Source organism: Ornithorhynchus anatinus, chromosome 9 (genome assembly GCF_004115215.2).
Source record: "Ornithorhynchus anatinus isolate Pmale09 chromosome 9, mOrnAna1.pri.v4, whole genome shotgun sequence".
In the NCBI taxonomy this organism is placed as follows: Eukaryota; Metazoa; Chordata; class Mammalia; order Monotremata; family Ornithorhynchidae; genus Ornithorhynchus; species Ornithorhynchus anatinus.
In genome coordinates, this window is record NC_041736.1 from 17,655,671 (window position 1) to 17,668,859 (window position 13,189).

General features: G+C 41.4%; 1 protein-coding gene across 5 annotated transcripts in view; it reads left to right on the forward strand.

The window, feature by feature from the left end:
- RAPGEF4 (Rap guanine nucleotide exchange factor 4) overlaps window positions 1-13,189 on the forward strand; it is a 187,350-nt gene that overhangs the window by 55,353 nt on the left and 118,808 nt on the right. Inside the window, exon 1 of one of the 5 annotated variants that reach the window (XM_007671240.3) lies at window positions 1,426-1,575. The exons of the other annotated variants lie outside the window; for them this stretch is intronic. The gene's annotated coding sequence lies outside the window, so the exon portion shown is untranslated. Of the gene's footprint in view, window positions 1-1,425; window positions 1,576-13,189 lie in introns of those variants that run through there. 5 annotated transcript variants of the gene reach the window in all.

Below are 13,189 nucleotides of genomic sequence, written 5' to 3' on the forward strand. Positions count from 1 at the left end.
AATATAAAGCCAATTAAGGATTTATAATAGGGAGGAAGAGTTGTTAAAATAATTGTAGTCATAATCATAGTTATGGAAAGAAACCCAGAAGAAACTGAAGCACCGTTGGTTAGGGGGACTTATTCTGGAAGGAGAAATTTACAGAAGCAATTATAGCTTAATGGATAGGGCATGGGCCTGGAGTCAGAAGGATGTGGGTTCTAATCCTGGCTCTGCTGTGTGACCTTGGGCAAGTCACTTCACTTCTCTGTACCTCAGCTACCTCATCTAGAAAATGGGGATTTAAGACTGTGAGCCCTATGTGAGACAGGGACTGTGTCCAACCCACTTACCTTGTATCTACCCCAGTGCTTAGTACAGTGCCTGACACAGTGAGTGTTTAATAAATACCACAATTTTTATTCTTATTACCCAGTATTGCTTCCTTTTTGGAATGCTCTCAAACCTTCAATTTTTTCATGCAATTTGTACCTATTTTGAGGTGAATGCAAGGGAGCTTTGAGGAATGAAGATTAACTGAATAGCATTATTTACTTCAATTGCTTAAATTCATTCAGTAGAGATGAGAGATCTGTTTTTGTTTCCTATTCCTATTTCTGTAGACAATGAGAACGTAAATTCGAAGCATTTGCTATAGTTAGGCTTAGAACAAACTTGTTGTCAAAATTGTCTGGAATAAATGCTCAAATCTGTGTTCTCTTCCACATGTTTTGGGAAACCCAAGAAAATAGTGGTTGGAACTTAAAACTAATTTACTAATTGTGGGATTTTATTTCCTATATTTGCTGCTGCCTTATCAATATAAAGATCTATATTGAGTTGCATTTACATGCATCTATTTTTACAGCTTTTTACAATGTTTCACAGCCTCTCTAAATTATAGTGCCACTCTGAAGCAAGCCACTAAGAGACCTTAAATAAAAGGAGTATTTCAAAATTACAAAAGAAATTATTGAGGAAAGTAACTGAAAAAGTTACATTTCATTCTGTGCAGAAAACTGCACAGATACTTTTGTGTTTATAAATAGCAAAAATCCTATTTTCCTGGTTGACAAATCAGAAAATTGCAGTTATCTACTATATTTCCTGAAACCATCTGTATCATTTAATAGAATAAATCATAAATAAACCTTTGAACTAAGTCCCACTGGACCTATCCTTCTGTTTCCCTGACTGCTGTTCTCACGAGGATGTGGAAAGGGAGGTTCGATGGAATAAACAGTGGTATCCTTGTCTGGGAGTAACTGCCTGGCAGCTATTTCATGGAAAAGGAAGGATGCGTGGGGAGGGAACCACCATGCTGTGTTGACTGGCTCTTTAATTTGGATTTCCAATGATAAAGCAGTGACTTCAGCTGGAGAAAGGTAGGATGCATACACAGGAGCATTAGTGCTAATGGGCTGCAGAAAGACAAGATAAACCAGCAGGGCTCTCATACATCACTGAGAGAAGCTGATTGCAACCTAGCCATGTGTCTGTGTAGTCACATCAGGGAGAAGACCACAGCTCGGATAAAAACCATAAAATGTACCCTTAGGGCTACGTACTGGGCTGGACCTGTGATGAGATATCAGTGTAAGTTTTTCAGTTTACTTCCTATAGCCAGCGTGTTTGTGCACAGGCATAATGGATTTCTTGTTTCTGTGCATTCAGCGAAGGCTTAGAGCTGTTTATTTAGACAATAATAGATTTCATTTTGTTTTCAGTTCAACAAGAATGTTTTAGAATTAAGTGTTAAGCAGAGATGAGTTTGATATTGTATTTATCGGGAGTGGAAAAAAAAAGTTATGCTATTAATTCCCAGCTGGATTCAGCATTTTAAATACTTGTAGCATTAGTTTCCTTGCTGTACATTCTTTAATATCTCTCTTGTGGGAGTAATCTAGTAGTACACAATTGTGGTCTTATTTTATTTAAAGCTCTGGAGACTCAAGCAGAAGTCTCAATGCATTATTTTCTCATCTGGATATGTTTGTATTACCGGTTATTAAGGAAAATCATTGTAAAGTGTTTTCTATAGACCTTATTCCAAAATTAAGTAGAGATGGTAATTTCCTGCAGTTTTTATAAAAATTGTCAATTATTTAATTTAGTATCACTTAAGCATCTGTAAGGAGAGAAAGCTGAGATGGCTTTGAAACTGAATAAGCATTGATTGCTAGTCTAAATTACATTTAAAAAGTTTTTTGCCACGAATCTCTGATTTCACAGTTGATTTTTACTAAATTAGATTATCTTATTTTATTATCGAGGCTAAAGTGGAGCAAATCAATGGGTGGAACTTGCCATGCCCTGTATTTCCTGTTAGAGCAGACGATAAAGCTGCTGTTGATAGTTACTCAGAGGAAAAATCTAATGGCACTACACAGAGCAGTATACTTAAATAATGCATGGGGAAGAGGAAGGGAAGATGGAATGCAGTGGCACAGAATGCTAAGACTGTGATTATTTTTCAGAAAGAAGGCTATACAAATAGAAGCATATGCAGGGTTTTGCTCCCTGCCTTTCTTCCAGGTCTTTGGGAGAGGAGTTGCACCAAAATATATGCATCGCCAGGGCTGTTTCTAGGTTAATTTTAAAGATGCTTGCTAAGGTTGTAATCTGCTTTTTTGATGGAGGATTTCAACTGATGACCCCAAACATAACCAAATGCCTGAAAGCGTAGTGAGCCTGGCACTTCTTCAGGATGGTGAGGTATAGACAAAGGTTATTTTTCCTCAGTTATTCTGGTATGGCCGAATGGCAATATGTGCCCCCTCTGAACCAACTAGTAAAGAATGAACATTGACCAAATTGCCAGCTTCTCTATAGCATGTCTTTGATCCTGCTGTAATTAGAGGCATGCCTTTGAAATTCTAATCGTTTTAATTGTTTTTACAGCAGGCACATGATTCTGTAAAAATCCATGCAAGCTTTAATTTCTACACTAATGGCTATTACCAATATGTAGACCAACAGGAGCTCAGAAGCGGCACTAGCCCCAAAATGACAGTACTTAATAGCTGACTTTTTTTAAAGTAATGGAGCAAGTTGAGGATTATTGCACAGCTGGCATAGTAGCTGCACTTTGTACCAAGTTAAGGTTGATTTTTAATTTCCTTGGGCTTGTCCTTGTGAATGGTTGAGGCTTTGCTTGAAATGAACCCCTGGAAACTGAAGGATGCTGTGTTCACCATGACTTCTCTGTGAAAGTAACAGGATCAGTGTACTAATAGGAAATTGATTTTGACCTTTTTTTTTTTTTTTTGAATTGGTTGACAATAGGTCAGTCAGGACAGGTTAAAGGAATTGCACTAGGTTCCCACTGCCCTAGCACATGAGTAACAATTTTGCAATGAAGAAAAAATGAAAATGCTATTGGATTGAAGAGCAGCTCATCAGTCACCCTGCCTTTCTGCTGATGGAGTATGAGCATAATCATCACATTTATTTATTAAGTGCACTGCAATATTCAAAGTTCTATCCTGATCCCTGGGGATTTATAGTGAAACCTACGACACTCAGTCTCTGACCTCAAGGAATTCATCCACTCAAAAATGGAGGAGAAATGCATGTAGAAGAAAGAAATCTTGCTCCCAAACTACTTCTACATTTATAATAAAAACAGTAAAGAAGTCCAAAATAAATCATTTAATAGATTAAGATCAATTGATTTTTAATAATCAACAACCCTTCCAGGACTACCTAGGAGCCTGGGATAACAAGGGTTCAAATATTTCCCAATGTTCTATGTTGGGTGAATTTGCTAGGCTTCCAAATGAAAACAATTCTAAAGTTTCAAGTGTACATTTTTGCCTCCAAATACAAATCAATTAAATAGAATTATCTCCAAACTGTTCACATTTGCCCATATGCACTCTCTGTTCCTGTGCATAAGCCGTGGAGCGCTGCTGGTGGAAATCCAGACTCAGGCTGACCTCGTCTATCTCAGATTAATCCTCACCTGTTTCAACTCTACCCTGTCCTCTGCCTGGCAATCTTATTCTTCACCCTTATTGATTTCCATGCTCATTGCCTAATCCAGCTGTTTCAGACATTTATCTCTCTCCTCAAACTTCTTGTCCCTCTGCCTCTCCAATCTGTTGCCCCTAATTACCTGGCCACATACTTTATTGATAAAACTGATTCCTTCAGGCATGATCTCCCTAAATTTCTCCTGATCCTCTCCAGTCCCTCCTCATCCTGCCCTTTGTTCGACTTACCCATCTTTCCCGGCAGTGTCTCAAGAGTATCTCTTGAGTATCTCAGTATATCTCACAAAATTCTCCACCTGTGCCTCCAACACATCCTTTGCACCTAATCAAAACACTTGCCCCCTCCCTGGCTGCCATCTTCAACCATCCATTCTCCAGGGGCTTCTTCCTCACAGCTTTCAAATATGCTTATGTATCCTCTAGCCTAAAAAACTTTTCCCTTGACCTCATGGCTCCCTCCAGTTATCTCTCTAACTCTGTCCTATGATTTCTCTCCAAACTCCTTGAGCAAATTTAGACCCACTGCCTCCGCTTCCTCTCCTCCAATTTTTTCCTTGACCGCCTCTAATCTGACTTCCGCCCCCTTCACACCACAGAAACTGCCCTCTCAAAGGTCACCAATCACTACCTCCTTGCCAAATTCAGTGACCTCTCCTCCATCCTAATCATCCTTAATCTCTTGGCTGCCTTCAGCACTATCCCCGGGACCAGGATAGCACTTTGAATATTGCAGTGCACTTAATAAATAACTGTGATGATTATGCTCATACCCCATCAGCAGAAAGGCAGAAAGATAGATGAGCCGCTCTTCAATCCAATGGCATTTTCATTTTTTCTTTCTTGTAAAATTGTTACTCACATGTTAGGACAATGAATGCACCCTCTGGGAAACACTTTCCAACCTTGGCTTTAATGATACTGTTCTCTGCTGATTCTTCTCTTATGTCTCTGGCCATTCCTTCTCGTCTGTTTTGCAGGCTCCTCCTCTATCTCCCACCTTCTAACTCTGGGAGTCCCTCAAGGCTCAGTTCTGGGTGCCCTTCTATTCTCCATCTACTCCACTCCCTCGGAGAACTCCTTGACCCCCCTCGACTTCAACTCCCATCTAAACTATTCACTGTACCTCGATCTTGTCTGTCTTGCCACCGATCCCTTGCCTATATCCCCCCTCTTATCTGAAACTCCCTCTTCCTTCATATATGGTGGACCATCAGTCTCCCCTGCTTCAAAGCTTTAGTATAATCACATGTCTTCTAAGAGGCCTTCCCCCACTAAGTCCTCGTTTTCCCTCTTCCATCCCCCTTGGATATCTCCTATGCACTTGGATCTGTACCTTTTAAGCACTTTATATTCAGCACTCAGCCCCACAGAACTTATATACATAGCCTTAATTTATTTTAAAGTCTGTTTCCCCCTGCAGAATCTAAGTTCCTTGTGGGCAGGGAGTGCCTCTACCAACTTGTCTCACAAGCCCATAACCTTGGCATTATCCTTGACTCTCCTCTGTCTCGTTCCAACCACGTATTCAAGCCATCTCTAAATCCTGTCAGTTCTACCTTCACAACATCCCCAAAATCCGCCCCCTCCTCTCCATCCAAACTGCTACCACATTAATCCCAGTACTTATTTTATCCCGCCTTGATCACTGTGTCAGTCTCCTTGCTGACCTCCTTGTCTCTTTCCACTCCAGTCCATACTCCATTTTGCTACCCGAATCATTTTCCTTCAAGAATGTTCAGACCATAATAATAATTCAGTCAATCGTATTTATTGAGTTCTTACTGTGTGCAGAGCACTGTACAAAGCACTTGGAAGGTACAGTTAAACAACAGATAGAGACAATCCCTACCCAACAACAGGCTCACAGTCCAGAAGGATGAGCTCAATTATGGTATTTAAGTGCTTACTATGTGCAAAGCCCTGTTCTCAGCACTGGGGTAGATACAGGGTTGTCCCATATGGGGCTCACAGTCTTAATCCCATTTTACAGATGAAGTAACTAAAGCACAGAGAAGTGAAGTAGCTTGCCCAAGGTCACACAGCAGACAAGTGGCAGAGACTGGATTAGAACCCACATCCTCTGACTCCCCGTGTTTTCTCACACCTCAAGAAACTCCAGTGGTTTCCCAACCACCTCCACATCAAGCTGAAACTCCTCACCATTGGCTTTAAAGTACTTAACCACCTTGCCCCTCCTACCTCACCTGGCTGCCTTCCAACTAAAACCCAGCCCACACACTTCGTTTCCCTGGTGCTAACTTTCTCACTGTACCTCGACCTCATCAATCTCTCTGCAGACCTCTCTCCCACATCCTACCTCTAGCCTGAAATGCCCTCCCTGTTCATAGACAAATAATTGCTCTCCCTCACTTCAAAGCATTATTGAAGGTACATTTCCATCAGGAAGCCTTCCCTGACTGAGACTTCCTCTCCTCTTCTCTCACTCATACTCGCTTCTTTATTCATCCTCCCTCCCTTCCCCACAGCACATATGTATATATCTGTACAGATCTGTAATTTATTTATTTATTTATATTAATGTCGGTTTCCCCCGCTAGACTGTGAGCTTGTTGAATCAGACACAGGGAATGTGTCTGATGTTGTACTCTCCCAAGCGCTTAGTATAGTGCTCTGTATACTGTGAGCGCTCAATAAATACTATTGATTGAAGGATTGACAAGTTGCAACAAGGGAGTAATGATGATCCAAGAGGCAGGGAACCACCAGCCTAGAAGACGGGGTGCTAAAGTGTTCATATTTAATCATCTGGACTACAGAGACTTATAATTTGACCGTGGTGCACAAAACCTCCCTACTTCTAGTCACTATTGCAAAAAAACCTTAGAACCAGCCTGCTCGAAAAAGGTCAGACGATGGTCGGTGGTAAGAAATTTGTCTTCATAACAATAGGGTCCAATTGCTGAGATTTGATATGGGACCTTGGAGAGAGTTTGAAATTCCCACCCTGGGGCATTTTAAATTTGGTTTCAGGCTCACCATGGTGATACCCTTGGAGAATCCTAGAAATGGAATTTCCTTTAATGGCCTCAATCCTGCTTCTGGAAGGGCCATCTCCCACTTCCTACTTACCCCAGCCATGCTTTGTCTGGTTTCTGCTGCCTGGTTCATCCTCTCAAGAGCCTAAGAAATCAAATTTTTGAAATTTTCTGGGAAACTTGTTCCCAGGGTCCTTAACATCTTAGCCAGATAAAATCGTAGCCCATTCAGTTTTTGGTCTGCTTCTGGGAAAGCACCTTGTCTAAATCAGATCTGATTAGTTGATTTATGGCTGTGAACAACCTTGGGTCATTATTAACAGCTTATCTGTGGTTTGGCAGAGAGCTTCTCTGGGGAATGATGTTGCTAAATTATTAGAATCTTTTGCTCCCTTTGATAGAAATTTGGGATTTTTAATAGAATAATGCTGAAGTGAGACTAAAATTAACCATCCTGTGTTCAGAGCAATCTGAGAAAACCAGGGTCCAGCAGGTAAATCAGGGAAGGCCTGTAATCAAGACTGAACTAAAGACCCCCCAAAAAATAATGACCAAAGTCAGTATTTAATCAGTATCACAAATTAAAATGCATAGCATTGTAAGGTACCTAAGCTGAGGTTTTCAGAATGATACTTAAAGCCACCAGTGTTTAAATGTGCAGTTGCAAAGCTTGAATGTCTTATGACCAGAAGTCACTCCCCAGCTGCAACGTCTTAAAACTTTGGAGAAGTGGATGGAAAAGGGTTAAAATTGAATAATCTTAATTTATCTCACCGTAGCTTTCTTTTAGCCCCCTATCTGTAGGTGTAGGTTAAGTAGAGAGAAAAGTACTATTACCATCTGCAACTTTTTTTTTCTGGTATGGCCCCAACCAGGTACATATCTGCTAGGCACATAATATTAATAATAAGGTATTTGTTAAAACGTTTACTATGTGCTAGGCACTGAACCAAGCCTGGGGCACTGTACTAAGTGTTGTACTAAGCACAACATAGAAGAAACTATGTGAGGTTTCTTCTGCGTGATCTCCTTGCGGAAAGCTCTTTCTCTTTCTCATCCACAGGGGAATGGAGCTCTCCCATTATTAGCAAGATGCCCAAATCCTCCCACAAATATGCCATTAGCTTCTTGGGAAGCAGAAGTGAAAACAGTCCCTTTCCACTTGGGCTTTGCTTTGCTTCTTTATCTGTGATTCCCCTGCCAGATGTGTTTAAAAGGGGCTGAAAGGACGATACCTCAGCTGTGACCTCTCTATCAACACAGAAGAAGTCTTTTCATTAAGGGAAATTTGATGGATGAAAGTGACTCCATAAGGGGAATAAATAGCTGGTGCATGACCACTCAGGCCTGCTGGGACTGGACAAAAGAAATGCAGGAGGGGGACTGAGCTGAAACAAGATGGGTGGTCCTTCCTCCCGAAAGGCCCTAGGCTAAAAAAAGGACTACCTCACTGACTCCCCTTAATGGAGGACCCTGAGTAGAATGTCCCTTTACCAATCCAAATCTGGGTATTTTATTATCTACTATACAAGAGGATAAATTTACAAAGTGGGGAGCGACTGGGTGATATTCTCTGTGAAGCTAGGGTCCCTTAGCTCTTAAAATTGTTGTGTTTTGTACTTGCCAAAGCATTAGCAATTTGGACCTGAGAAGCTAAAGACCTTCAGCCCATGTGATTTCAAGTTTCAGTTTCTTTCCTTCAATATCATTGAAGCAGCGTGGCGCAGTGGAAAGAGCATGGGCTTTGGAGTCAGGGGTCATGAGTTCAAATCCCAGCTCTGCCACTTGTCAGCTGTGTGACTGTGGGCAAGTCACTTAACTTCTCTGTGCCTCAGTTCCCTCATCTGTAAAATGGGGATTAAGTGTGAGCCCCACGTGGGACAACCTGATTCCCCTGTGTTTACCCCAGCGCTTAGAACAGTGCTCGGCACATAGTAAGCGCTTAACAAATACCAACATTATTATTATTATTATCTGTTGACTATGTCATTGCAAAGTCAGAATACTGTGAGAGTGGGCAGCTCTTTATAAACAAAACATTTTCTCCTCAAATCCAAAATGCAAGTCCTAATCAATTGGAGAGAAACCAGAATTGCAGGTAATATGCTTCTGCCCTTGCGTTATAGTCATCAAACCTCCCGTTGCTTTTCAAATAGACAGTAATTGCATTAACAGAATTTTGGTCAATCCAAAGAAGCCTACATTACAATAAGTAATTACAAAATAATGGAGGGGTGATTAAATGTTCCTGATCAATGCTATTCACAGAGATCATAATCGCAGTGATACTGTATCAGTGAACAAGAGGAACTTTGATTTCACTCAAAACTCTAAATTTATTTTGACATCTGAAGACAACTAATTAATCTCTGCTGGTTCCTTCAGTCTGGCGGATTGAAGGACACCAAATCACGTCATTGTGGCCAAAGTTGCATCTTTGGGAATAGCCCCATTACCCTTATTTGCAAATTGTTGTCACTGTTTCTGATGTAAAAGTGTCATTGAAGGGAACTCTTGTTGGGAAAATGAGGTGAAGTTAGTCAACTCTTACTTTTGTAGCTTCCAGGTGTGAAAAATTGATTTTGGAAGTAGGGAGGGTTTTGCTTTTATGGTGTTTGTTAAGCACTTACTGTGTGTCAAGCACTATTCTAATAACTGGGTAAATACAAGTTAATCACACTGGACACAGTGCCTGTCCCTCATGGGGCTCATAGTCTAAGTAGAAGGGAGAACAGGTATTGAGTCACCATTTTGCATTTGAGGAAACTGAGGCACAGAGAAGTTAAGTGACTTGCCCAAAGCTGAGATTAGAACTTTGGTCCTCTGACTTCCAAGCCCTTGTTTTATCCAGTAGGCCGCGTTGCTTTCCTGGGGTTGAGCCAGTAGCTTAAGCAACGTTTAGCTTTAGTAAAGAAATGCATGGGAGACTGGCAGTTAGGTTGTAGGTACCTTTGCCTGTATTAGAGACCTTTTGGGGAAACAAACAGAATTTAGGAAGGTATATTAGAGCAAGGAGCAAGCCATTTTCCTAGTGATTTGTCAGTTATTCTGAAAGGAATGGGACAGTAATATATCAGAAATATAGAGCTACATCTAGTGCTGCATTCTATGAGGAGGCAGTAATCAAACGTTGGAACTCAGGAATTCCTGGTATTACAGAGGCAGAAAGAAAGCTGTGAGTTGTTACTTTAGATTTAGATTTCCAAATTCATGACTGGATAAATTCTGTGTTTCTTGTCAAGATGAAGTCCTAATTAAGCCCCAGAATAAAGCCTCATTTAAAGCAAAACACAAATATCAGCTTTTTATATGTCATATTTCAAACAGCTTTTGGGGGAAAGTTGGTATTTGCTTTAGCCTGAATCATGTGAGACTTTCCATCTAAGATGGAGAAGTGAAGGCTTCTTGCCCTTTGCTTCTAAGATTTCTAAAATGTCATCTCTCAAAACACTTGGGGCTCTTAAGGACTTTCAGTGAAATAAAAGTAGTAGATTAAACAATTCACATCACTGCACGCAGTACTTGAAGAGCTGGCAGTAAATTGTGCTAATCATAGAAGCCCAAAGAGCATCACAATTTCCAGGAATATTTATAGTAGCTAGGTCTGCATGGGGCAAGAGTGATTTTAAGATAATTTTTCAGGAGAAAAATCAGTTGTAGACTAAAATTTGCATAGGAGTTCCTAGTGTTTTGAAAGCAGAAAAAGTTCTAAGTAGAGTTAATGTTTAAACTTCCATCTAGTTTTAGAAGATACGATAATAATTGTGCAGACACAATTGATGTCCTGGATGCCGTAGTCCTACCTTTGAGGTGGTCCTGGAGTCTTAACTTGGGCCAGCCCCACCTGATTGGCAGGTGGGCATGTCAGTCTTTTCCCAGCCCCTGATGACACCTAGAGAACCAGCAGGGCTTAGTGGAAAGAACATGGGCTTGGGAGTCAGAGGACCTGGGTTCTAATGCTGGCTCCACCACTTGTCTGTGTGACCTTGGGCAGGCCACTTAACTTCTCTGTGGCTCAGTTACCTCATCTGTAAAATGGAGACTAAGAATGTGAGCCCCACGTGGGATAACCTTGTATCTACCCCAGTGCTTAGAACAGTACTCAGCACATAGTGAGTGCTTAACAAATACCAACATTATTATTATCCCAGTCCCTGTAAGCCCAGTGTCAGAAGAGTGGGGAGGCTATCTTCAGTCCATCGCATTAGACTGTAAGCCCGTCACTGGGCAGGGATTGTCTCTATCTGTTGCCGAATTGTATATTCCAAGTGCTTAGTACAGTGCTCTGCACATAGTAAGCGCTCAATAAATACTATTGAATGAATTTCTGTACGGATCCCAAGTGAACATTCCAACAATAGGAACTCCCCCCAATGGAATCCTGTAGCTAATATGAGTCGAAAAGGCTAATCTGGATTGAGCCCTCATCTGCTCAGAAAGTGAGTTCATCCATGGAGGGAGCTTTGTGGAGGAAACGCTATAAGTATCAGGGTCAGTGACTGAGAAGCATGAATGATTAAGAAGCAGCATGGCCTAGTGGAAAGCTCAAGGGCCTGGGAGTCAGAGGACCTGGGTTCTTATCCCAGCTTCGCCACTTGTCTGCTACATGACCTTGGGCATGTCACTTAACTTCTCTGTTGCTCATTTACCTCATCTACCAAATGGGGATTAAGACTGAGCTCCAGGTGGGACAAGACTGTATCCTATCTGATTAGGTTGTATCTGCTCAAAGCTTAGTATGGGTTCTGGCACACAATAAGCACTTAATAAATAAAATGACTGTGGCTTAATACAGCCTTGATGTCAGTTGAAAAGAGGGATTTTTTTGGCCTAGACTGTAAGCATATTGTGGGCTGGAAATCTGTCTGCCAACTCCATTGTACTCTTCCAAGCACATAGTACAGTGCTCTGGACACAGCAAGTGCTCAATAAATACTATTAAGTGATTTAGACCATTCCCCTGTACACAGACCCTGATCAGAGAAGCTCTGATATCTCCCACCCTCCCTTGGAGGCAGTTTCATTCATTCAGTCATATTTATTGAGCACTTACTATGCTCAGAGCACTGTACTAAGTGCTTGGAAAGTACAGTTTAGCAACAAATGAATTCCAGTTTCCATCAAGATGACTGGGGCCCATTCAAGGAGGAGATGAGCTTACTTTAGCTTGGATTTAGTATCGTTACTTGGATATTGGGAGCAGGTTGGGATGGGAATTTGGGCCATCCGCCTTGAAGGCGGCATCAGATTCAGGAAGCCCCAACAGAATTAAAGATCATGCAAAACAATACCCTAGTGGAAATTGCTCAGTCTAATGTTTAGTATTCTACTGCTGGAATTGTGTCCAGAAGTGCAGGAAGCAATTCTCCTTTATGTTAGCTTGCAAATGAATCAACCAATGTGCAGAGCAGTGTATTAAATGTTTGGGAAAGTATAATATAACAGAATTAATAGCTGTGATCCTGGCCCACAAGGAGCCTCCATTCTACAGGGGGAGAAGACATTAAAATAAATTAGGGATAGGGGTAATAGTAGAGTATAAGAATACTTACGTAAGTACCATGTGGTTAGGGTGAGTATCAAAGTACTTAAGGGGTACACAGCCAAGGGTTAGCATCATTAGCTCCATTAATAATAATGATGGTTTTTGTTAAGCACTTGCTATGTGCCAGGCACTGTTCTAAGCACTGAATAATGGTATTTGTTAGGCGCTTACTATGTGCCAAGCTCTCTTTTAAGCGTGAGGGAAGATACAAGGTTATCAGGTTGTCCCACATGGGGCTCACAGTCTTAATCTCCATTTTAAAGATGAGGTAATTGAGGCACAGAAGAGTGAAGTGACTTGCCCAAAGTCACACAGCTGACAGGTGGCAGAGCCAGGATTCAAACCCATGACTTCTGCCTCCCAACCCTGTGCTCTTGCTACGAGGTCATGCTGAATGAAGATATTCATGGAACCGTAAGTTTGCCTACTGCAGACAGAGGCCCTCCCAGACTAAGCCCTTCATTTCCCCTATGTATTCATTCCCCATCCACCCTCCCCTCTGTGTCATTTATGCACTTGACTGTGTACTCCTTAAGAACTTTGATACCCCAGCCCCACAAAACTTCTGTACATATGCTTTCACTCTGCTGTTTCACCTATCTGTAATTTATTTTAAAGTCTGTCTCCCACTGTGGACTGTAAGCTCCTTGTGGGCGGGGACAGTGTCCTGCCAA